Below are 23,843 nucleotides of genomic sequence, written 5' to 3'. Positions count from 1 at the left end.
TGAGAAAAAGAACTTTCAGAATTGAGAATTATTCTCAAGAACTTGATTTCTCAGTGTGATTACTATGAAGGAAACTCTTCCTCATAGCTAGATGACAATGCCAAAGCTTTTCTAAAAAGAGTTTCAGAAGAACTTGATGCCAAGTACCCAATGTTCTAAGTTCAGAACATGGATATTAATTCCTTGAATTCTCAATCATCAGTATGAAGGTTTTACAGACTCAGATAGAAGAACATTTCATCAAAAACTAGTAACTTATATTCCGATCTTTGAAACTTCATAAGAATTTCTGATGTTTGAACATAACCATTCCAACTCTTGAATATAACCTTGCAAAACATTTAACAAACTATTTTTCGAAGTAGTTGTTAGTAGAAAACATTAATCAATGTTTGGGTTATTAGTTAGGAGTTTAGGTATATCAAAATAATTATGAATCTTCCCCTTAAATATGTTTCAACTTGATGCCAAGTACCTAATGTTCTAAGTTCAGAACAGGGATATTAATTCCTTGAATTCTCAATCATCAACATGAAGGTTTTACAGACTCAGATAGAAGACCATTTCATCAGAAACTGGTAACTTGTATTTTGATCTTTGAAACTTCATAAGAACTTCTGATGTTTGAACATAACGATTATGATTCTTGAATATAACCCTGCAAAACATTTAACAAACTATTTTTCAAAGTAGTTGTTAGCAAAAAAAACATTAATCAATGTTTGGGTTCTTAGTTAGGAATTTAGGTATGTCAAAATAATTACGAATATTCCTCTTAGATATGTTTCTCCCCTTTTGTCACCAATCAAAAAGACATAGACAAAATAATAAAAGAAATAATGAGAAATAAAAAACGATTTTCATTTATATAGCCAAAAGGCAGAGAAGATACAAACAGAAGCAACAAACAAAAAGTTTAAGAAAATAAAGGACTAGAGGTTCTGAGGAGGAGGCAGAGGGAGTCTGGATAGAATCAATTGAAATAACATGTCTTGTTTGTCTAAACTCTCTTTAACCAACGCATTATCAGTTTTTCTTTCCTCAATAGTCTTCCAAAGTGCATCAAGAATATCTCTAGATGAAGTTCCAGTAGAAGGTTGAGAAACAGAAGCTTCAACTTGTTGAGTCTCAGAAAAAACTATCTGAGCAACAGATTCTTCCATCCTTGAACTTCCAAGGTTTTAGAGAAGTCGAAACAGTTGTTCTTCAAATTCTTGAAGTCCACAATTGTTTTGCAGGGTACCATTAACTCATTGATAGGAGTGTTAAGAGTTAATTCAGGTATCCCTTCCATGACGGGATTGTGTTCATTAGCCATGGAGTAACTGGAAGAAAGTGGTTATTTAGTAACATCCATTGTTTAAGATAAAGGAGATGAAGAACAGTTGCAGAGAGGGGTGTTTTAGTTTGAAAACTGAAAGTGTGAGAATATTGTGTGCGTAGTGTGAAAACGTGAGTGAAGTGGGTTTATATAAAAGAATTGTAATGATGACAAGGTGAAAATATGCAGTCATAGGGGGGAGCGTAAGAGTTTAACCTAATTCCAAGAATTGTGAAACCCAATGTGTCACGCTTTTATCACGTATGCTCAGAAAGTGGGACAGTTGTCACCACTTAGAATCACATGAACTCAAATGATATGACAACCTTTTAATGCAACGACTGTTCAGAATTAGGAAGACAAATCGATAAGATTGCTTCTGATCAGAACCTTTCTGATTCATGAAACTTCCTTACTTCAAAAAGCTCATGTTTCAGAGTCAACAAATATATTCTCAGAATCTAATCTAGAATTCTGAAGACTTAAACATTATGAGTTACATCCTTTCATTCTGGACAGAAATCCATAAATAAGTTTTTCAGAATGAAAACGAATCTATCTTCATCAAGGGATTTTGTAAAGATATCAGCCCATTGATGGTCTGTATCAACAAATTTTAGATGAAAAATACCCTTCTGAACATAGTCACGTAAAAAGTGATGTTTAATTTCAATATGCTTTGCCCTAGAATGCAAGATAGGATTCTTAGATAAACAAATAGCATGAGTATTATCAAAGAGAAAAGGAATGTTACTCTTAGATATTTGATAATCTTCCAGCTGACTCTTCATTTAGAGTCTCTGAGTGTTGCATCCAGAAACTGCAATATATTCAGCTTCGGTCGTTGAAAGCACAATTGTTGACTGTCTCTTGTTGGACCATGAGATCATATTGTCTTCTAGAAATTGACAACTTCCATAAGTACTTTTTCTTTCTATTCTGTCTCCAATGTATTCAGCATCACAATAGCCTACTAATTTGTGTTTACTTGATTTTCTATAAAATAAACCAAGGTTAGTAGTACCTTTCAGACGCCTAAAGATTTTCTTAACGAAAGTTAAGTGAGTTTCTCTAGGATTTCATTTGAAGCGAGCATACAAGCAGACACTGAATAAAATATCAGGTCTAGAAGTGGTTAGATAAAGGAGAGAGCCAATCATACCTCTGAATAGCTTCTGATTTACCTTATTGTTTACCTCTTCTTTCTCCAGAATACACGTAGGATGAATTGGAGTCTTTGCTTGCTTGTATTCTGATACGTTAAACTTTTTCAGAAGTTCCTTTGTATATTTGCTTTGATGAATGTACGTTCCTTCTGAACGTTGATCAATTTGGATTCTCATAAAGAACTTGACTTCTCCCATCAGACTCATTTCAAATTCTGCATGCATTGACTTAGCAAAATCCTTGCACAACAAAGCATTAGCAGAACCAAAAATAATACCATCAACATAAATTTGCATAACCATAATATCATTCTTAAAGGTTTTGCATAAGAGAATTGTGTCCACTTTCCCTCTAGTAAAATTATTTTCCAAAAGGAAGTTACTTAGTATATCATACCAAGCCCTGGGAGCTTGTTTCAGACCATATAATGAATTTTTCAGTTTAAAAACAAAGTCTGAATTTTGAGAGCTTTCAAAACCAGAAGGTTGATTCACGTATACTTCTTTAGAAATATATCCATTTAAGAATTCACTCTTAACATCCATCTTATAAAAGATGATGTTATGATTGATTGTAAACGAAATTAAAAGACGAATAGACTCTAGCCTGGAAATTGGAGCAAAGGTTTTTGTATAGTCTATAACTTCTTGCTGAGTATAACCTTATGCTACCAGTCGAGCCTCTTTTTTGACAACCTCGCCCTTCTCATTGAGCTTGTTTCTTAAGACCCACCTGGTTACAATGACATGGAAACCCTTTGGTTTCTGAACAAGATCCAAAACATCATTTATGATGAATTGATTCAGTTCTTCTTGCATAACCAAAATCCATTCATTATCCAGAAGAGCTTCATCAATAGATGTGGGTTCTATCGGAGATACCAAACCTAGAATAATCTCTTCAAAAGGTTTGAATGAAGATCTAGTTCTGACTAGAGCATTTTTATCTCCCAGAATCAGTTCTCCCAAATGAGGGGTTCTTGATGTACTCTTCTTCTGATGAGTTGGACCAACGACAATGTTTGGTTGAGTCGTATTTGAGTCATTTGCTTCAGATTCTTTAGCTTTTCCTTCTGAGTCTTTTTCTCTAGAATCAATATCCTTGGATTCTTAAAGATTGATCTTTAAATCTGCAAATTCCTCAACTAGTTTTAACTTTTCAGGGTCAAGCTTATCATTGAATCTAACATGAATTGATTCTTTAACAATTCGTGTTTCAGTGTTAAACTGTAGCCTTTGGAGCATCCAGAATATCCTAACAGTAAACACTTTTGTGCTTTAGAATCAAACTTGCCAAGATTCTCTTTAGTGTTCAACATAAAACAATCACATCCAAAAGGGTGAAAGTAAGAAATGTTGGGCTTTTTGTTCTTCCACAATTTATAAGGAATCTTACCCAGAATAGGTCTAATAGAAATCTTGTTTTGAATGTAACATGTTGTGTTAACTACTTCTGCCTAGAAATTCTTAGCCATGTCAGTTTCTTGAATCATGGTGCGAGTCATCTCTTACAAAGTACTATTCTTCCTTTCTACAACTCCATTTTGTTGTGGAGTTATAGGATAGGAGAAATCAAGGGAATGCCATTTGAATCAAAAATATTTTCAAATTCGCCACCATGATCACTTATGACTCTGACTATTTTGCAGTCCATTTCTGTTTGCATTAGTGAGGAGAAAGTAGAGAACACAAAATATGACTCATCCTTGTGTTTCAAGAACTTTACCCATGTCCAACGACTATAGTCATCAATGATGACTAATCCATACTTCTTTCCATTGATAGAGGCAGTTTTCACTGGTCCAAACATATCAATATGCAGAAGTTCTAACGGTCTAGAGGTAGAAACAACTGTTTTCACTTTGAAAGATGTTTTAGAAAACTCGCCTTTCTGACATGCTTAACAAAGAGCATCTGAAGCGAACTTCAGGTTGGGTGAGCCTCTGAATAATCCAAGCTTATTTAGCTTAAAAATCCTTCTCATCTTATCATGGCCCAAAAGTCTATTCCATACCCATTGCTCCTCATTAACAGACATTTCGACATTTTACATTTTGATCCTCAAGATTAGAAAGTCTGATTTTGTAAATATTGTTGCTTCTCTTTCTAATAAAAATGATTGTACCATCTTTCTGACTAACAACCTTACATGACTTTTGATTAAAGATGATATCATAACCATTGTCACTAAGTTGACTAATAGACGATAGGTTATGCATCATACCATCAACTAAAAGAACATTAGAAATAGAAGGAAGTTTACCATTATTTCTCACACAAATTGGATCGTACTTAGCACAGTGAAGTGTTGATAAATTTTTTATAACAATCAGAACTGGAGCTCTGATACCAATTGAAGGTGTGAAAAACACAAGAAAGGGGGGGGGGGGGGAATTGGGTTTTACAAGTAAAAACTTTTTCCAAAACAAGGACACCACTAAGAAGTTAATGACGAAGAGATAAAAACACAAGTATTTTTATTCTGGTTCGCTTGAAACTCAAAGTTACTCCAGTCCACCCGTCAAGGTAATTTTTCCTAATACATAAGGACTTAATCCACTATAATCAATAAATTACAATAATTAGAAAGAATAACCTTCTTCGTCTTGTCAAGGATCCAACTATACCCTAGTCTCTTTAAGGACTCACAAAGAATAACCTTGTTTGTCTTCTCAAGGACAACCTCCTCAAGGAATTAAACAAACAGTTTGAATAATATTTTGTGTGTTACAAGATGCTTCTATACAAGCAGATTTTACACAAATGATAAACAATTACTTAAAGAAAAATTGTGTACAAAAGAATGATAGCTTTTCACAAAGAAATAGACTTGACAAAATGTTATATCACCGACATTTTCTTCAAGTCTCCATGTCTCATTTATATAGTATAAGAAGAAGACCGTTGGAGGGGAAAATAATGAAAGCTCATAGAACGGCTATCCATCGTTGGATGGTGAAAGGAGTGATACTGCGCTTGTCCTTCACACACAAAATCAGTGACATGTGTGATGTATAGTACTGTCATTTCCCCACGATATCAGGTAGTGGAGAGGATATTTGATTTTTACTATGTACTATTCGATCATGTTCCCATTTGATCTTATCTTAGTTCATTGGCTTCAGATGAAAGTTGATGAAGCATGAGATGAAGAAACATATAGCTGGATTCAGAAACTTCATAATCTTTGGTCACAACCTTGACAATGTTAGTAGTCTAACTTGAGATCTTCAGTATCTTCATAATCTTCTGAGTCTTTAGAATCTACATTCAGAATCTTGATAACCTCAATCGTCTGGCTTGAGATCTTCAGAATCTTCAACTATGTAACATAACTTCAGAAGCTTGCTATTCTTCAGAAGTTGGATGATCAAAGTCACGTCCAGAAGCATGAGCTGAGAGAACGTTGCAGCAGTAACATAACGTCTCCTCATAAGCTTCTCAGGAGTGAATCAACACAGAAGTAGAAAGATCATTGCAGCAACAACATTGAACATCTTTTAGAATTTGTAATAGCTGGCGCATAAGCGGATTTGGAACTCATTGTTCAGAAAATGATAACATTGCATGTCATATACTCAGAATTGGAACTGGTTGTTAAAGCTACACAATAACAAACCATTAGGGTACTGTAAGACCCCAATTTTGTCCCTAAGATCCCTCATGGCATCATAACATTGAATTGCATAGCCTCAAGGATCATTGAGCATATTGGCTCCCTTTCCCTTTGGATAGGGATCTCTTGTGAGTGGTTTGAGATCACCAAGCATGCTTGAATTGAATATCATTGCTTTTCTCATTTTATTTACTAACCAAAAGCACAAAAATATGTCACTAACATCTTTTGTTGTAGCTTAAGCAATCACCAGGTCAAGAGCTTCAAGAAGATCCTTTGTGCAAGAGATGAGGTATTTTCTTGAGATGAGGACCACATGATCATTATAAGGAGCTTATATGAGCTAGGGTTTCATTTTGAAGCAATTTCACCCAGTGGTAGAGGCTCAAACTTCATCAAAGCAATTCAAGGTCATCTGAGGACCAAAAGTCAACCGTGCAGTCAACTGAGGGCTTTGAGGTGGGGAAATGATTTGAAACACCTCAATCATGTTCAAATGGGGCCTATTCATCATTCTAAACATCTATATTGAAGATTCAAAGGTCATGGCAAAAGTTACTAAAAATGGAAAATGACCTGTAATTCAAAGTTTCCAAATTTGGCAAGTTTTTTATCCACTTTCAACTTGACTTGTCAATGTCAAAGAAGTTTCAAATGGATTTTTGGTGAATATGAAAGTTGAATATCTTTGTCTCCCCTTTTCAAAAAGTCCTAATTCATGTCCATATGATGAATGGTTGAGGAGTTATGGTCATTTGATCATAAGGTGTGCATGGAAATTCAAAATGGCATAACTTTTGATGCAATGCTCCAAATTGGTCCATTCTTTTTGCAAAATGCTCCTCATGATCAAGGAATCTCAAAGTTACATCATTTGGCTCATTTGTGCAAAAGAATCATGGCCAAATGCTCATTATTTCACATGTGTTCATTTTGAAGAAAATATTCACAATTCATTTTTGGCTTATGATACAAGCAAAATAACAATTCCATCATGACCATTGGATGATTTTAAGTGGATTGGAAGCCTATCATGGGATTGTACACGTGGATTATGGCTTTGTGAGCTTCATATTGCATTTTTGCATTTTGCTTCATAACTCCTTAATCATGATTAACCATTGGCTTAAGTGTGATTAGCATGGAGTATATAAGCTGAAACCCTAATCATAACTGCATAACAGAACAATTTCAGATCAAAAATTCAAGAATTCTCTCAACTTTCTCTCTCTTTGAATTTCCATTTTCTCCATATAATTCTCAAATCTTTTTGCATATTCTTGTTCCTGGTGCATCATTGAACAAGAATCATCATCTGTTTGAAGCAATTCATCAGGATTTCGTGCAGTTCAAGAGCATTATCATGTTAATGGAAATTGGAAATTGAAGTAGATTCAAGTGCTTTCAACCATTGCTTCTTGCTTAAAGCTTCATAGGAAGTGTAGTGGAGTAGATCTGGAGTTGTGGAGCTCTTGAGAACGCGTAAACAGAGAGCTGCATTTCCAGGTGATTCAAAATTCATCATCTCTTTTTGTTGTTTTAAGGTCATAGATGTGTAGATCTTGATTAGTAGAGCTTGTAGATATGTTTAGATTTGAATTTGGTTGAGTATTGAGGTTGTATGATGAACTGGAAGTTTTGATCATGAATATGTTTCTCTTCGATCCGTGGAATCTAGGAAGAATTAGATGAAATTGATGTGATATTTGGATTTCAGCATTGAAAGAGGATTCGAACGATATAGGCTTTGTGTATTTCTGGATTTTTTCACGGCGGCGCCACCGCGTAGCTGGCCGGAGAAGACGACCGGAGCTTAGCTTCAGCGTCTGTAATTGCTAGGGTTTTAGTCCACGTGTGTTCCATGTGTGATGTTGCGTGGGTGGTTGTTTGGCTGTGATTTCTTTGACCTTGCCACGTGAGCGTTGAAAAGCTGAATGTGCATGCTGACCGTTTAAATGAAACGCGGCGTTTTGGTAGTTTGAACCTGGACCATTGATTGCCATGCGTGCCATATCTGATGGCTCATGTTTTTTCTGGATTATTTTGAATATTTGTTTTTCCCTCCATATGTTCCATGTTATTCCATTTATTTTGCCCATTTTAGAAAATTCATTAAAAATGCAAAAATAGTCCAATTTAATCCCAATTTTTTTTCATAGTTTTGTTTTGATCTATACTATTTTTTGGTGCTGATTTCATGAATTGTTGATGGCTGGATTTTTATTTGTGAATTCTTGAATGAACATTGTGTTAATTTGATATGTTGCATTCAATGCATTGTGAAATCTTCATTGTTGAGCCATTTGATCCAATTTTTTGCATGCTTGACATTCACATATGATATGAATTTTTGGTCACTAGTTTGGAATTTTTCTCACATGTTATCATCACTTTTGACACATAGAGAAAAGTGTGACAATTTGTGTCACATTTTTGACATTGGATTGTTACATTTTTGTTCACATATCATTTGAATCTTTCTGGATTTTATTTTTTGCATATTGATCATTCATAACATGAGGAACTTGTATAAAAAATATCAAGGTCATTGCATACATTTCTGATTTGATATGGATTTTCTAAGTTGGAAGTTCATTTTGTGCATATTGTTTTGTCATTGCATTACATAGATCATTTGAGATACTTGCTTATTGATTTGATGCTGGTCCTTTTGAGGACATTTTGTGGATTGTTTGAATGTGCATTGTGCAAAAGATTGGGTTCTGTTTTGATCATTTGACTTAGGTTTGAATCTAGTCTTTGCACTAGTGTTTTGTACATAAACTAACCTTGTTTTGTGTTTCAGGTTTGGACATTTAGCATTGATGGTTGATTTGTTCTCACTTTGTGAGATGCAAATGATTTGAGTTCTAACTTGTGTTTGTTTTGTAGGATTTTAAGTGATGTGCTTGAGCTCATGAGTTCATTTGAGGGCTTGAGCATTGTTCATTGAGTTGTGTAACTGTGAATGGTTTCACTATTTGTCTGTTGGTTTTATGACTGAAATACTAACTGTTTAGTCTTTGTACAGGTACCTTAGTTGCTTGCTTGCTTTTGCTTTTGCTTAAGCTTTGGATTGTGGTTGACACACCACTTAGGTAGTTATCTTCTTACTTCATGTAGTCTGGAAGTCCTGTCACCTTTTTGGCAGGCATTTCGCTGGCAAGTCCTCCTTCAGAGGCTCTGTTTGTGTTTGTTTACAATTGTGCCAAAGACCTCCAAGAGAGGCATGTGTTACTTGATAAGTCCTCCAAGAGTAGAGGCAATTGACGGATAAAAGGGATTAGTAGCCAATCCCCCGTTATTCAGTGTGTCGTTCATTATGCTCGCACTACGTGCTGGTGCTTCTAAACATGTGCCCAAGATCATTTGTCCAGAGTCTGTCAAGTGGAATAGGATCCCACTTTCTGGATCCCCACGCTTTCTTTGTCATGAGCTCACCCTGGCCAGGGTTAAGAGCATGAGGTCTCATCCTCATTACCATGTTGATCAGCTTCACCCTAACTCTCAATGTTAGTGGTTAAGAGCTACAGATTACCCCTGTTACAGTTTGGCTTGTTTGTCGAGGTTGACATGACCCCTCTTGACTAAAGCCCACCCATTATTTGAGCCTTTTTTTTGTATGGATATAGTGTGTGATGTTTGTTCACTTGTGTTGATGCTTGTGTGTGTGCTCTTGAACTAGGAGTTTCCATTTGAGCTTAATTTGAAGATCATTACCATGTTCATCCATGTGGAAGTTACAAGATACATTGAGGATCTCTTATGAGACTTGTTTGATTGCTTATGCTTTGTGCTTGCTTATTCCAAAGGATGAGAGCCACTTGGATCATCAATATGATCTCAAGAGAGGAACTCCTAGTGTGGTTTCATTTCTTACCCATTCTTCTTCATCTCTCCACTCTAACCCAAGCCAAAACCCTTTTTGTGCAAACATTTGACTATTGTTTTCAACATTAGAAACCTAAGCCTTATGCTTTTGATTTTCAAACTTTCTTTTCATAACACTCATTTTGAATTAAATCGTTAAGTCAACTTTGACCATTTTTGTATATACTTCTAATTGGTACATATAACCCATTCAAATTTCTTTTGTGGTTTCAATGGCCACTTCTTAAGCAAAATTTTCCATAACCTTTAGCTATTAGGTTTGAGTTATCTTTGTGGTAGATATAATACTCACCTTTGTCCTTAGTGATGGACAATGAGCCTTCCATGCTTATTATAGGGTTAATCCCTCACTAGCATGTTGAAGCTATCCTCACATGGTGGACTTGTGGTTTTTCAAGTTGAGTTTTCTCCCTTTGATAACAAAAGACCTTAAGGCTTTTGGACCAATCAATCCACCAATTTGTTTTTGAAATTTTTACCCCGAACTACGAGGTTTTAATCCTAATCTTTTAATAAGAGGGTACGTAGGCAATGGGTTTATCCATCCAAACACAAAATGTAAATAACTTGTACATTCTCTTCTCATCTCTTCAATCATGTTTGCACAAATAAAATTTTCACAAAAACAACAACCTTTGCAACAAGTATGAAAAGGGCTCCCTAGGAGTACCTAGGATGTTTTGGGTGCCTAACACCTTCCCATTGCATAACCAACCCCCTTACCCAGATCTTTGTTTCTTTTACTAGTTTTTGTTAAAACTTTTTAGGTTTTTGTTCGCTTTCTAACCATTCCTTTAGATAAATAGAAGTGCGGTGGCGACTCGACTTTGTATGATTTACCTTGGATTTAGTCAATATCTCCAATGGTAACGAATACACCGCTACAGAAAAGTGGCGACTCTGCTGGAGACTAAAGATCCTAGTGGGTTTTGCCAACTTTTCATGCTTGTTGTATTATATTTTTTTGTGACATATTTTTGTGCAATTTGGGATTACTGTATTGTATGTAATGATTGAATTGCTTGATATATTAATTCCTTGTATGCTTGGTGATCTTTGTGAGATGAGTTCTATACCCGAACTCGAGTGCACTTAGGATAGGAGAATGGCATAGTCTTGTTGACTTGTGTGGAGTTATTCCTTAGCAAGTTGACTTGCAAGTCCATTCACTTGGTGGAGGTCATGTTGGGATCAATAATGTCACACAAGTAAGTTGTGGTTAAACATGACTCTTTCCAATATAGACCTTAGAAGCCAAGGACCTTAGTTTACCAAGCCCATCTTGGCCTATTTTTAGTATGTAGTGCGAAGGTCGTTCAAATGTGAGATTTGATACGATTGTTACGCGATACTACACTCATAAGAGTCTCTCTTGAGAATATTTTTGGAATACGAGTAGTCGTTTCTCCGATAATATCCGAAAGATGGGATGATGACTATGGGAACCTCTTGTAGAACATGTTTGGCAGGTTTAAACCCAAGTACATTCCCTTTGGGTGGTTCTTAGCCGAGACTCCATGCTCGTGACTTGCAACAAACCCTTGATTCATGGTTGATCTGTTCATGTATCCTTAATATCAATGGAACTTGGGTGTTGATAAGGTGTAAACCATAATCCACCAAAATGGATGATTGATATTAAGGATAACATGATCCATCCCATGACCTTTGTTTGGTGTGCTTTGCTTGATCCTTGAGTGTGATTGTTGCATTCATGCATCCATTTGCATTCATATCATCAATAATAAAGGAAATTTTCAAGGAACTTAAGGGGTTTATTTGCAAAATTTTCAGACATGGAAAGACAAAGAAGGAATACAAAGAAGTACAGCTTCAGACAACCAGATCTGAAAGAGTTAAGGAATCTGACATCCTATGTACTAGATCCCTTGGGTTTCAAGGCTCGCTTTGGGAAGCTTCTTCCTCTTCTGACTACTCAGGTTGATGAAGGGATGATGAGAGTATTGGTGCAGTTTTATGATCCCTTATACCGTTGCTTCACGTTTCCGGACTTCCAGCTTTTGCCTACCCTTGAGGAGTATGCCTATCTTGTGGGTATACCTATTCTGGATCAGTTGTCATTCAGTGGCTTGGAGAGTATTCCTACTTCTCAAGAGATAGCTGACATGTTGCACATAGATGAATCTCTGGTTGGTGCTCATATGACTACCAAAGGTGGAATTCAAGGTCTCCCTTCTGAGTTCCTCATTGCTCAAGCTACTATGTATGGGAAGGCCATGAGTGAGGATGCCTTTGAAGCCATATTTGTACTTCTCATCTATGGATTGGTATTGTTCCCCAACATCGACAAGTTTGTGGATGTGAACGCTATTAGGATCTTCTCTGCTCTTAATCCCGTTCCTACTCTTTTGGGTGATACCTATTTCTCTTTGCATATGAGGAATGCAAAGGGTGGTGGGGCTATTGTGTGCTGTTTGCCTCTATTGTATAAGTGGTTTATTTCTCACTTACCTCAGACGGTCGCTTTCAAGGAGAATAAGGGATGTCTACGGTGGTCCACGAGACTTATGTCTCTCACTAATGATGATATCTCTTGGTATAACCGTGCATATGATGGTGTGAAGATTATTGACTCTTGTGGTGAATTCTCCAATGTACCTCTTCTTGGTACATGTGGTGGGATTAACTACAACCCTGTTTTGGCACGTCGTCAGCTTGGGTTCCCCCTAAAGGATAAACCTAATAACATTCTGTTAGAGGGTGTGTTCTTTCAGGAGGGTAAAGATCCCCGAGGCTTGAAAGCCAGGATGGTTCGCGCTTGGCGCAAGGTTCATAAGAAAGGAAGGAAGGAGTAGGGTCCTAAGAATTGCATTGCTTTGGAGCCTTATACTGCTTGGGTAAGGAAGAGAGCATCTGAGTATCTCATGCCTTACGAATATCCGAGACCTACACCTATGATTGTGGTCGGGCCTTCAACCCTCCCTAATCAAGGAGTAGAGGAGTTGAGAGACGAAGACCGTTCACATGCCTGGATCCGTGAACGTGAAGAGTTGCTTCAGTAGATTAAGGAGAAGGATGCTTTGATAGAGTTCCTTGAGCATCAGGTCATTGATGATCCTGATGATGCATGGACTTCTCTACTTCCTCAGTATTCTAAGTTTTGGAAGAGGGAGTATGATCGACTCGCCAAAGAGAAGGCAGATATGGAGGCAGCCTACGAGAGAGAGGTGAAGAGAATTCGTGCATCTCATCTTCCTGTGTCCCGAGCTTCTAGGGATCCATAGGATGATTATTTTCCTTTTCTCTTGTATACGATTGACAATGATGTACTTCTTTTCCCTGATATTATTTGATGAGATATTTCCATATGCAATAAAATGCTTAATATTTCCAAAATTTGCAAATAAAACCCTAAAGTTCCTTTGAAATATAAAAAACAAATCATATGCACAAGCATTGCATGCATCATATGCATAAGCAGGTTTTGTTCCCGGCTTCTGGTCCTGTGGTCTAACTCTGTGCTCTTCATTTATTTGGAAGACAAGCTGACTCACCGGTACTACACTAGAGCCAACTCTTCAAGACTGATGGATCACTTAGCAAGAGACCACAACTTGGCTTTACACATTTCCATGAGTTGTAGAGACGACGCCATGTCCAATGTGCTGGTGGACACTGGGTCATCCTTGAATGTATTGCCCAAGTCCACTCTTTCCAGACTGTCTTATCAGGGGCCTCCCATGAGGCAGAGTGGAGTTGTTGTGAAAGCTTTTGATGGGTCGCGTAAGACTGTGATTGGGGAAGTTGATCTCCCAATCAAGATTGGACCAAGTGATTTCCAGATTACCTTCCAGGTTATGGATATCCACCCATCATACATTTGTCTCTTAGGCAGACCATGGATTTACGAGGCTGGCGCCGTGACATCCACCCTACACCAGAAGCTGAAATTTGTGAAGAATAAGAAACTGGTAGTGGTAGGGGGAGAAAAGGCTCTCCTGGTTAGCCACTTGTCTTCCTTCTCATACATAGATGCTGAAGATGAATTTGGAACTCCTTTCCAAGCTTTATCTATAGCTGAGCCTGTTGAGAAGAGAACTCCTTCATTTGCCTTCTATAGAGATGCGAAATTGGCCATTAAGTGTGGTGCAATTGCTGGTTTAGGAAAAATGATTGAGCTGGAAGACAACAAGTCCCGGGCTGGCATTGACTTTTCTTCTGAGGTTTTCAACAAGAAAGGGCTGTTCAAGAGTGGAGGTTTTATCCACACTGGTCAGGAGGAAGAAACTGCTGCTGTCTTGGAAGAGGATGCATAGGACTCTGGCAATTTTGTTATCCCTGGAGGGATCTGCAACAATTGGGTCGTTGTGGATATTCCTACAGTTGTCCACAAGTCAACGTAATGATCACTTTGTTTAAAAACCCTTCTCCCATGCCAAAAGGAGGAGTGATGACATTGTTGGCAACATAAATACAATGATATTTTCATTCAATAAATTCATGTTAAATGTTTGTTTTTCCAATTATTTTCCCTTTTCGCTTTTTTGCATGAAATTGGTGATCACATAAAACCCTAAAAAGGAATAAAATCAATCTTTTCATTTGCATAATGATTTGCCTTGTTTGATTTCTAAAAGCTTTTCATATCCAAAATCATTATGCAGGTTGTTTTCTAAACCCATTGAACATAATGACCCAACGCCATCTCCCAATTTTGAATTCCCTGTATTTGAGGCAGAGGAAGATGATGTTGAAGAGGTTCCTGATGAGATCACCCCTCTACTTGAGCATGAAGAGAAGATCATTCAGCCGCATCTTGAGAATCTGGAAACAGTCAACTTGGGGTCTGAAGATTGTATGCGAGAGGTGAAGATTGATGCACTCCTGGAAGAATCCGTTAAGAAGGGGTTGATTGAATTGCTACGAGAATATGTTGATGTCTTTGCATGGTCATATGAAGACATGCCTGGTCTAGATACAGATATTGTGCAACATTTCCTGCCCTTGAAGCCTGAGTGCGTGCCTGTGAAGCAGAAGTTCAGAAGAACTCATCCTGATATGGCATTGAAGATCAAAGAGGAAGTTCAGAAGCAAATTGATGTGGGGTTTCTTGTGACTTCTACATATCCTCAATGGGTGGCCAATATTGTGCCCGTGCCTAAGAAAGACGGAAAAGTCCGAATGTGTGTGGACTATAGAGACTTGAATAAAGCTAGTCCGAAAGATGATTTCCCTCTACCACATATTGATATGTTGGTAGACAAAACAGCTAAATTCAATGTCTTCTCATTTATGGACAAGTTTTCCGGATATAATCAGATTAAGATGGCACACGAGGATATGGAGAAGACAACATTCATCACACCTTGGGGAACATTCTGTTATCGAGTGATGCCCTTCGGTTTGAAGAACGCCAGAGCCACGTATCAACGAGCCATGACTACCTTGTTCCATGATATGATGCACAAGGAGATTGCGAAGTGCTTTATAAGAGAAATTTTGACATGGTTCTGCTCAGATGCGTGGATAGACACGAAGCAGACCTGTTAATGACTGAGGTCCATGAGGGTTCATTTGGTACTCATTCCAATGGACATGCCATGGCTAGAAAGATGTTGAGAGCAGGCTACTATTGGCTGACAATGGAGTCTGACTGCTGCAAATATGTGAAGAAATGCCATAAGTGTCAGATTTATGCGGATAAGATTCATATTCCTCCGACACTTCTGAATGTAATTTCATCACCATGGCCTTTCTCTATGTGGGGAATTGACATGATTGGCATGATTGAGCCGAAAGCGTCCAATGGACACAGGTTTATTCTCGTAGCAATTGATTACTTCACTAAGTGGGTTGAAGCTGCACCATATGCAAACGTGACCAGGCAGGTGGTCGTGAAGTTTATCAAGAATCAACTCATATGCCGCTATGGTGTGCCAGACAAGATCATTACTGATAATGGATCTAACTTGAACAACAAGATGATGAAAGAGTTGTGTAGTGAGTTCAAGATTGCGCATCATAATTCTTCTCCTTACAGACCCAAGATGAATGGGGCTGTTGAAGCTGCTAACAAGAACATCAAGAAGATTATCCAGAAGATGGTTGTTACGTACAAAGATTGGCATGAGATGCTACCATTTGCTTTGCATGGATATCGTAGATCTGTCCGCACTTCAACAGGGGCAACCCCTTTCTCTCTTGTTTATGGCATGGAGGCTGTACTTCCAGTAGAGGTGGAGATCCCATCAATGAGAGTCTTGATGGAGGCCAAGTTGACTGATGCTGAATGGGTTCAGAGTCGTTATGACCAACTGAATTTGATTGAAGAAAAGAGATTGACTGCCATGTGTCATGGTCAGTTATATCAGCAAAGGATGAAGAAAGCTTTTGATAAGAAGGTCAAGCCTCGTGTGTTCCGAGAAGGTGACCTTGTGCTCAAGAAAGTCTTGTCTTTCGCGCCCGATTCCAGGGGCAAGTGGACTCCAATCTATGGAGGTCTATATGTTAAGAGAGCCTTTTCAGGCGGTGCTTTGATACTTACAACTATGGATGGGGAGGATTTCACTCGTCATGTGAATTCAGATGCAGTCAAGAAATACTTCGCCTAAAAATAAAAACAGAATAGCTCGCTAAGTTGAAAACCCGAAAGTGCGGCTTAGGCAAAAATGAGCGTCTCGGTGGATTGAAAACCCGAAAGGGCGATCCAGGCAAAAGTTAGAGACATAAAAAATGAATACATGCATCCCGCTAGATTGAGTACCTCATCCTGGGGAAATCTAGGCAAAAATTAGGGATTTGGCAAGTAACTGCATCCTGACAAGACTTTGTTCTACAACTGTCATTCGTCATAGATTCTTGTTCATTCATCATCAACCAAAGCTTCGAATACACCGCTACAGAAAAGTGGCGACTCTGCTGGGGAGAAACCACAATTTTGAAGGGGGGGGGGGGGGAATTGGGTCTTACAAGTAAAAACTTTTTCCAAAACAAGGACACCACTAAGAAGTTAATGGCGAAGAGATAAAAACACAAGTATTTTTATTCTGGTTCGCTTGAAACTCAAAGTTACTCCAGTCCACCCGTCAAGGTAATTTTGCCTTATACATAAGGACTTAATCCACTATAATTAATAAATTACAATAATCAGAAAGAATAACCTTCTTCGTCTTATCAAGGATCCAACTATACCCTAGTCTCTTTAAGGACTCACAAAGAATAACCTTGTTTGTCTTCTCAAGGACAACCTCCTCAAGGAATTAAACAAACAGTTTGAATAATATTTTGTGTGTTATAAGATGCTTCTATACAAGCAGATTTTACACAAATGATAAACAATTACTTAAAGAAAAATTGTGTACAAAAGAATGATAGCTTTTCACAAAGAAATAGACTTGACAAAATGTTGTATCACCGACATTTTCTTCAAGTCTCCATGTCTCATTTATATAGTATAAGAAGAAGACCGTTTGAGGGGAAAATAATGAAAGCTCATAGAGCGGCTATCCATCGTTGGATGGTGAAAGGAGTGATACTGCGCTTGTCCTTCACACACAAAATCAGTGACATGTGTGATGTATAGTACTGTCATTTCCCCACGATATCAGGTAGTGGAGAGGATATTTGATTTTTACTATGTACTATTCGATCATGTTCCCATTTGATCTTATCTTAGTTCATTGGCTTCAGATGAAAGTTGATGAAGCATGAGATGAAGAAACATATAGCTGGATTCAGAAACTTCATAATCTTTGGTCACAACCTTGACAATGTTAGTAGTCTAACTTGAGATCTTCAGTATCTTCATAATCTTCTGAGTCTTTAGAATCTACATTCAGAATCTTGATAACCTCAATCGTCTGGCTTGAGATCTTCAGAATCTTCAACTATGTAACATAACTTCAGAAGCTTGCTATTCTTCAGAAGTTGGATGATCAAAGTCACGTCCAGAAGCATGAGCTAAGAGAACGTTGCAACAGTAACATAACGTCTCCTCATAAGCTTCTCAGGAGTGAATCAACACAGAAGTAGAAAGATCATTCCAGCAACAACATTGAACATCTTTTAGAATTTGTAATAGCTGGCGCATAAGCGGATTTGGAACTCATTGTTCAGAAAATGATAACAATTGCACGTCATATACTCAGAATCGGAACTGGTTGTTAAAGCTACACAATAACAAACCATTAGGGTACCAAAGTTATTCTCACACAAATACAACATTGTTATCATCAAAACTCAAGGTATAGATGTAGAACCAAATTTTATTCTAACAGAATGTGTGTAAGGTAACGCAAATATAATCACAAGGGATAAGGGTTCAAAGCATAGCTACCTAACATTCCGATTAAACTTTGCATTATCCTTACTAAGGTTAAATTCAAATCGAAAGATACTTAACTGTATTAACATTCTCTGTTTCTCTTTTCTGAAACCGGTCTTGTCATTATTAGAACAAGTTCAGGATTGTTCTAAATTATTAAGAATTAATAATCTTGAGTGTGTTCCAAAATGACAAGAAAATATACCAGTGAAGATTAATTTTGAATTCAGAAATAGACAATATTTGTGAAGTGTTGCAGTAAGTTTGAATTTAGAAATAGGAAACACTTGTAAAGTGTTGCAATAGGTTTGAATTCGAAAATATGCAACAATTTGTGAAGTGTTGCAGAATGAAAGTATGCAACTCTTGAAGAATCTTGCAGTAGGTGAAACAATGCAACTTTTGGTAAAAGTACATAACTTTTTGTAAAAACTTGTAACTCTTGGTAAAAGGAAGTTGTTTCACCAATGATCGCAACATTGTGAAACAACACCAATATGGTTTATAATTACTTCATTCCGGATTCAGAAAAACATAACAAAACATATATTTTCTTCACTAAAATTTCATATACTCATTCTTGCGTTCGAGTTTTCATCGGTCTTATGCAAAATCGAGTATATGTTGAATTATCATGGATATTCCTGCATTCCAACTCTAAGATATTTGAAATTGCTTGAAATACTTATAAAAATAGTGATTTCGTTCACGATTATAGCTTCGATCAATTATATTTAAATTAATTTTTCTAACATACAATTTCACGACCTCGACCACCGTCGAAACCACCACCCTTTCGATTTCATTTATTTTAATTTCTGTTTATCAGTTTAGCATTGAAAAAAAAAGGAAAAAGAAAAAGAAGAAAGAGAAAGAAACGAGAGAGAGAAAAAATGTGATACAACTTTTGTGTGAAAAAGAAATGAGTGAGAAATAATTAAAACAAAATTGTAACATATCACATGGTGCTATAACAACCTGCATGTTCCGAAATGGGAAAGAATAAGTGGTTGAGACAATGTCACGTGGTGCTGCACAACGTACTAATTTGGTTGTAATATTGGAAGTATTCATCATCATTATGATTATTATTTTTATAATACTAACAATAGTGGCACGTTTACTTTCTATTTAATTGCAACACCCCTGTCAAATTGTGGCATGAAATTAATAGTTACGTATACAAAAATTTACATCGTTAATTCATCACCATCATTCGTTTGTATTATTTTATAAATTTTAAAAATAAAAATTAAATTTATCCCAATATTCAACGGTTATAATTAATTGACGGTATAAAATTCTTTTATATTATCAATATATTTTAATTAAATTCTTTTTTTTATTCTTAAAAAAATATATATGATCTTAAACTTATACCGTTGAAGACATGGTGCAAATGAAACCGATGGATGATAGAAGAAAAAGAATACTAATTAACTATAGTATTTTAGATCATTAAATTTGATTTAGAATAATTATTTAGTTGGGCTTTAGTGTTTAGATCTTTTGTTAAATAATCCACTAGTGATATTATATAATGTAGTGTTTTTTTTTTAGACATTTGAGACATTAAAGAAATGGAATGAAATTTAATTTTTTTAGTTAGTTTTTTATCTTTTTCTTTCATATTTTAAATTTCCAATTTTTTTATAGAGCTCTCTTTTAGAATATATATATATATATATATATATATATATATATATATATATATATATATATATATATATATATATATATATATATATATATATATATATATTAGTTTTTATTTACAAAATTATAATATATTAAATATAATTTATTGTGTTTCTTTAAGATAATTTAGTTGGTAGATATGTATGAACATAAGATTGTAACAATTTGATTAGGCATGACAACATAACTTGTACTTGCGGGTACCTATCCAAACACCCTCCGAAGTTGATGGGGAAAACTCGTTTTGATTGGGTTTGAGTTTGAGTTTTTCTCCGATTATAAAATATGAGGACAAATAGGGTAATGGGGACATTAGTATCCACCTCGAACCCACCCCCGAACCCGCCCCCTTTATTTTTATTATGTATATTATTATTTATTTATGATGATTTAGAATATTAAATAAGTGGTCAATGTTTTAATATTTTGATTTGTATTAATTATTTAAAATATTCAAAATGTATGTATAGAATTTTTTTGATTGTTTTATTTTATTATTTGTAATGTAATTTGATTTTTAAAAAATAAATATTTCTATTAAAAAAATTGATTTCACTACATGGATGGTGGCGGGGCAGGGATATCTGAATCCAATCTGAACCTGTTTGGGGAGGATTTGAGTTTTAATTTTCCATCCCCGTTTGGATTTGGGGCGGGGAATAGGGATTGTCTGAGGATTCGGGTTTGGATTTGGAAAAGGTAAAAATTATCTTCAACCCGCCTCGTTGTCATGCCTAAACATGACATCTCATTTTTTTTCACTTAAAAAAAATAAAAATCCGATTTTAGATTAATAGATAAGAAAACAAAAATATTATTTATTACATAAATTATACTCGTGACAAATATTTTTTATATTAAAGATGGAGATTTAAGTGGATTTTGGGTTTGTATTCTTTTATGTATATTTTTAGCTTTGTTTAGTTTTAGATTTTTTTTATTAAACGTTTTTTTCTTATGAAGATGACTTCTGGATTTTTTTTGAAATAATCGTTTTTTTTCAATTTAAATATTAAAATAATTAATTTTTTTAATTAATTATCAAATTAATCATCTTTCACTACTGATGCGTCAGTTGAACTGACGCATACAATTGTCATTCAAAGGAGATGCTAATGCAGTTGGCGCATGCTTCCAATGCCATTGCCCTTAGGCGCCCATGCATCTGACGCATGCATGTGTTGATTCCACATGCATTCGCGCATGCATACACTACATCAGTGTATGCGCCAATGCATGTGACGCATGTACCTTCCTTTTTTTAATTTTTAATTTTATAATTATAATTAATTAAATTAAATACTTAAATTAAAATCATATTATATTATAAAGTAAAAATATATAGAATTGACAAGAAAATCAATGATTCGTCCGATTGAAACGCCCCCTTGTTCCACATCCAAGTGCGTTAGCCTGTCTTCGAGGTCTCCCACGATTTTCTTGTGGTGTTTGGGGTCTTTGAGTGCTGACATGATGCAATGGTGACTGGTGTGAAGGTCCAGTGGAAGGTCTAACAATATTTGATAGATTTGTCATCATTTGTCCCCAATAGTTGGGGGGTTGTCGCCAACGGCGCTTCCGTAATTGAGTTTGGTACCCATGTTGGCGTAGTTGGATCGTTGTGGTTGGGTGGATTGTGGACGGTATGGTTGCCCGAATTGGGACATTGAATCGTTTTGGAAATGAAGCTATGGTTCATGTGGTGTACTAAAGTCAAACAATGGTTGAGTGTTGTAGCGATGAGATGTTCGGGTGTTCATTGGTGGGGGGCTACGATGGCATGACGCTGAATCGTATGAATCATCTGGGCTATAGACTGTTGTGGTGGCTGCATATGGTTGTTGGTGGTTAGGGTTTGATTTCTGGTTTTGAGTTTGGGTGTGTGACATGAATTGGTTGTGAGGTTGAGTGTTTGGTGGTTGGGTGTATATTGTAGGGTGATGGTGTGGGGTTGGTCGTTGGGTTTGGGTGGGTTGACATTGCTCTTGGACGGGGATTTGTTGTTGGGCGTATGATGGCGAAGCTCGTTGGCGTAGATCAATCAAATACCTTGGCTCAGACACAAATTATGGCGTTGTAACCGACCTAAACCATGCCATATAATGTTGAATTGGTCTAACACCATGTATGACTGGTTCGTTTAAGATGTGTTGTTGTTGATTCCTCCAATGACGACACATCTCTTTTGCGAAGTCTCTCCAGTCGGAATAATCCCATTGGCCATCGACTCTTTGTTGATGCCAATCTCCCAAACACGTCGAAGGTTCTAGAATTTGTTGTTGCATGTCGAACTGCAATTTTACACGGTCACTCTGGTGCATCTCCACAGTAGTGAACCAGATAATTGGTGTTTTTGCTATCCAAACTATATCATCATCATGGTTAACTTGATGATCAAGACCCAGGTATGACCTTCAGATAAACTGTACAAGAATATGACATGATTAGATGATATGTAATTGGATAATTTTTTAAAAATCAAATGTATAGTTATGTAGTAGTATTACACCGTCTGATCCAATATGGTCTAATAGATTGTGATAGACTACTACAGCGTGTTTCAAACACCTATTGTAGTTCACCCCTTTAACTGACCACCTAGATCAAAAAGATTTGAAAAATATTATTTACGATTAGTTGTAATATAAAGTCTAATAAATTAGATGGTAAAATTTTAAGCTTGCTTTGTTGCAAAGGGGACTATGAATGGCTTCTCGTTTACTGGGGCGAGTGATGACATTCTTGACCAACCTCATTCTTGTAGCAAATAGGCGCATGAATGAAACGTACAAGTATTTTTTTTTGGTATTTTTACACAACAAACTATATAGATTGGACAAAAAAGCTGAACCCCAACTATATATGCTTACCCTATTTATGTTTCGTAACAACGACAAATACATAATATTTACCGTATTACCAGTACTTTCAGGAAATAAAAAATTACCAAATAGAATCATAATATAACACCGAGCTTTAATTATCTTTTCATACTTGGTAGGTTCTTAGGTTAATGTTATACTTTCATAATATTGTTTAAGATATTTTAAATTAATATCTTGATCCCTAGCTTGATCAGAAGTCTTTCCTGTAGTTGTGTTTTCACATAAAATGGCATCCAACAATTCATCGCATATAGAGTTATCTTGGTTAACTCTACCATTACGGCCTTACCATCGATACATAGACCTAATAACATGTAGATGTCCTCAAGTATGATGGTATACTCACCGAAAGGAAGGTGAAATGTATGGGTCTCGGGTCTCCATCTCTCTAAAAAAGCAAGAATAAGTTTATAGTCAATCGAGTATGAGACTATGTTGAGTAGATTACCAAAACCGCGTCCTCGAATATATGGTTCTATCAAAAGATCGTGTGGTACATATTCATGTACACGACATCGAAATCTCTTTGGGTCCTAATAAAACATAAGTAAGAAATAAATAAGAAGCATTAATAAGCAATCGAGACATTTTGTTACGAAATAAGAATAAGAATAAGAACAAGTGATAACATACAAATGTCATAATATTATCGATTGTTCCTCGATGTTCATCACCCATAGTCAATAGAGACATAATGTTGCTGAGAGATTGACCTTGACAGAGAGATTGAGTGTTGCAGAGATTGAGTGTTGTAAATATTGAGTGTTGTAGAGGTTAGGTGTTACAGAGGTTAAGTGTTGCATGTATTGAGTGTTACAGATATTGAGTCTTGCAGATGTTGAATGTTGTGAGTTGTTGCAATATTTATAAATGAGATAGGTTGGCAAGTTGCACCATGTGAAGCATGGGAGTAGGGTCCAAATCTAAGGGCGCATGCATGTGAAGCATATGAGTAGGCGCCAAAGCTAAGGGCACATGCATG

The sequence above is a fragment of the Lathyrus oleraceus genome, chromosome 5, assembly GCF_024323335.1.
Source record: "Lathyrus oleraceus cultivar Zhongwan6 chromosome 5, CAAS_Psat_ZW6_1.0, whole genome shotgun sequence".
Classification (NCBI taxonomy): domain Eukaryota; kingdom Viridiplantae; phylum Streptophyta; class Magnoliopsida; order Fabales; family Fabaceae; genus Lathyrus; species Lathyrus oleraceus.
Note: the sequence above shows the minus strand (reverse complement) of the source record.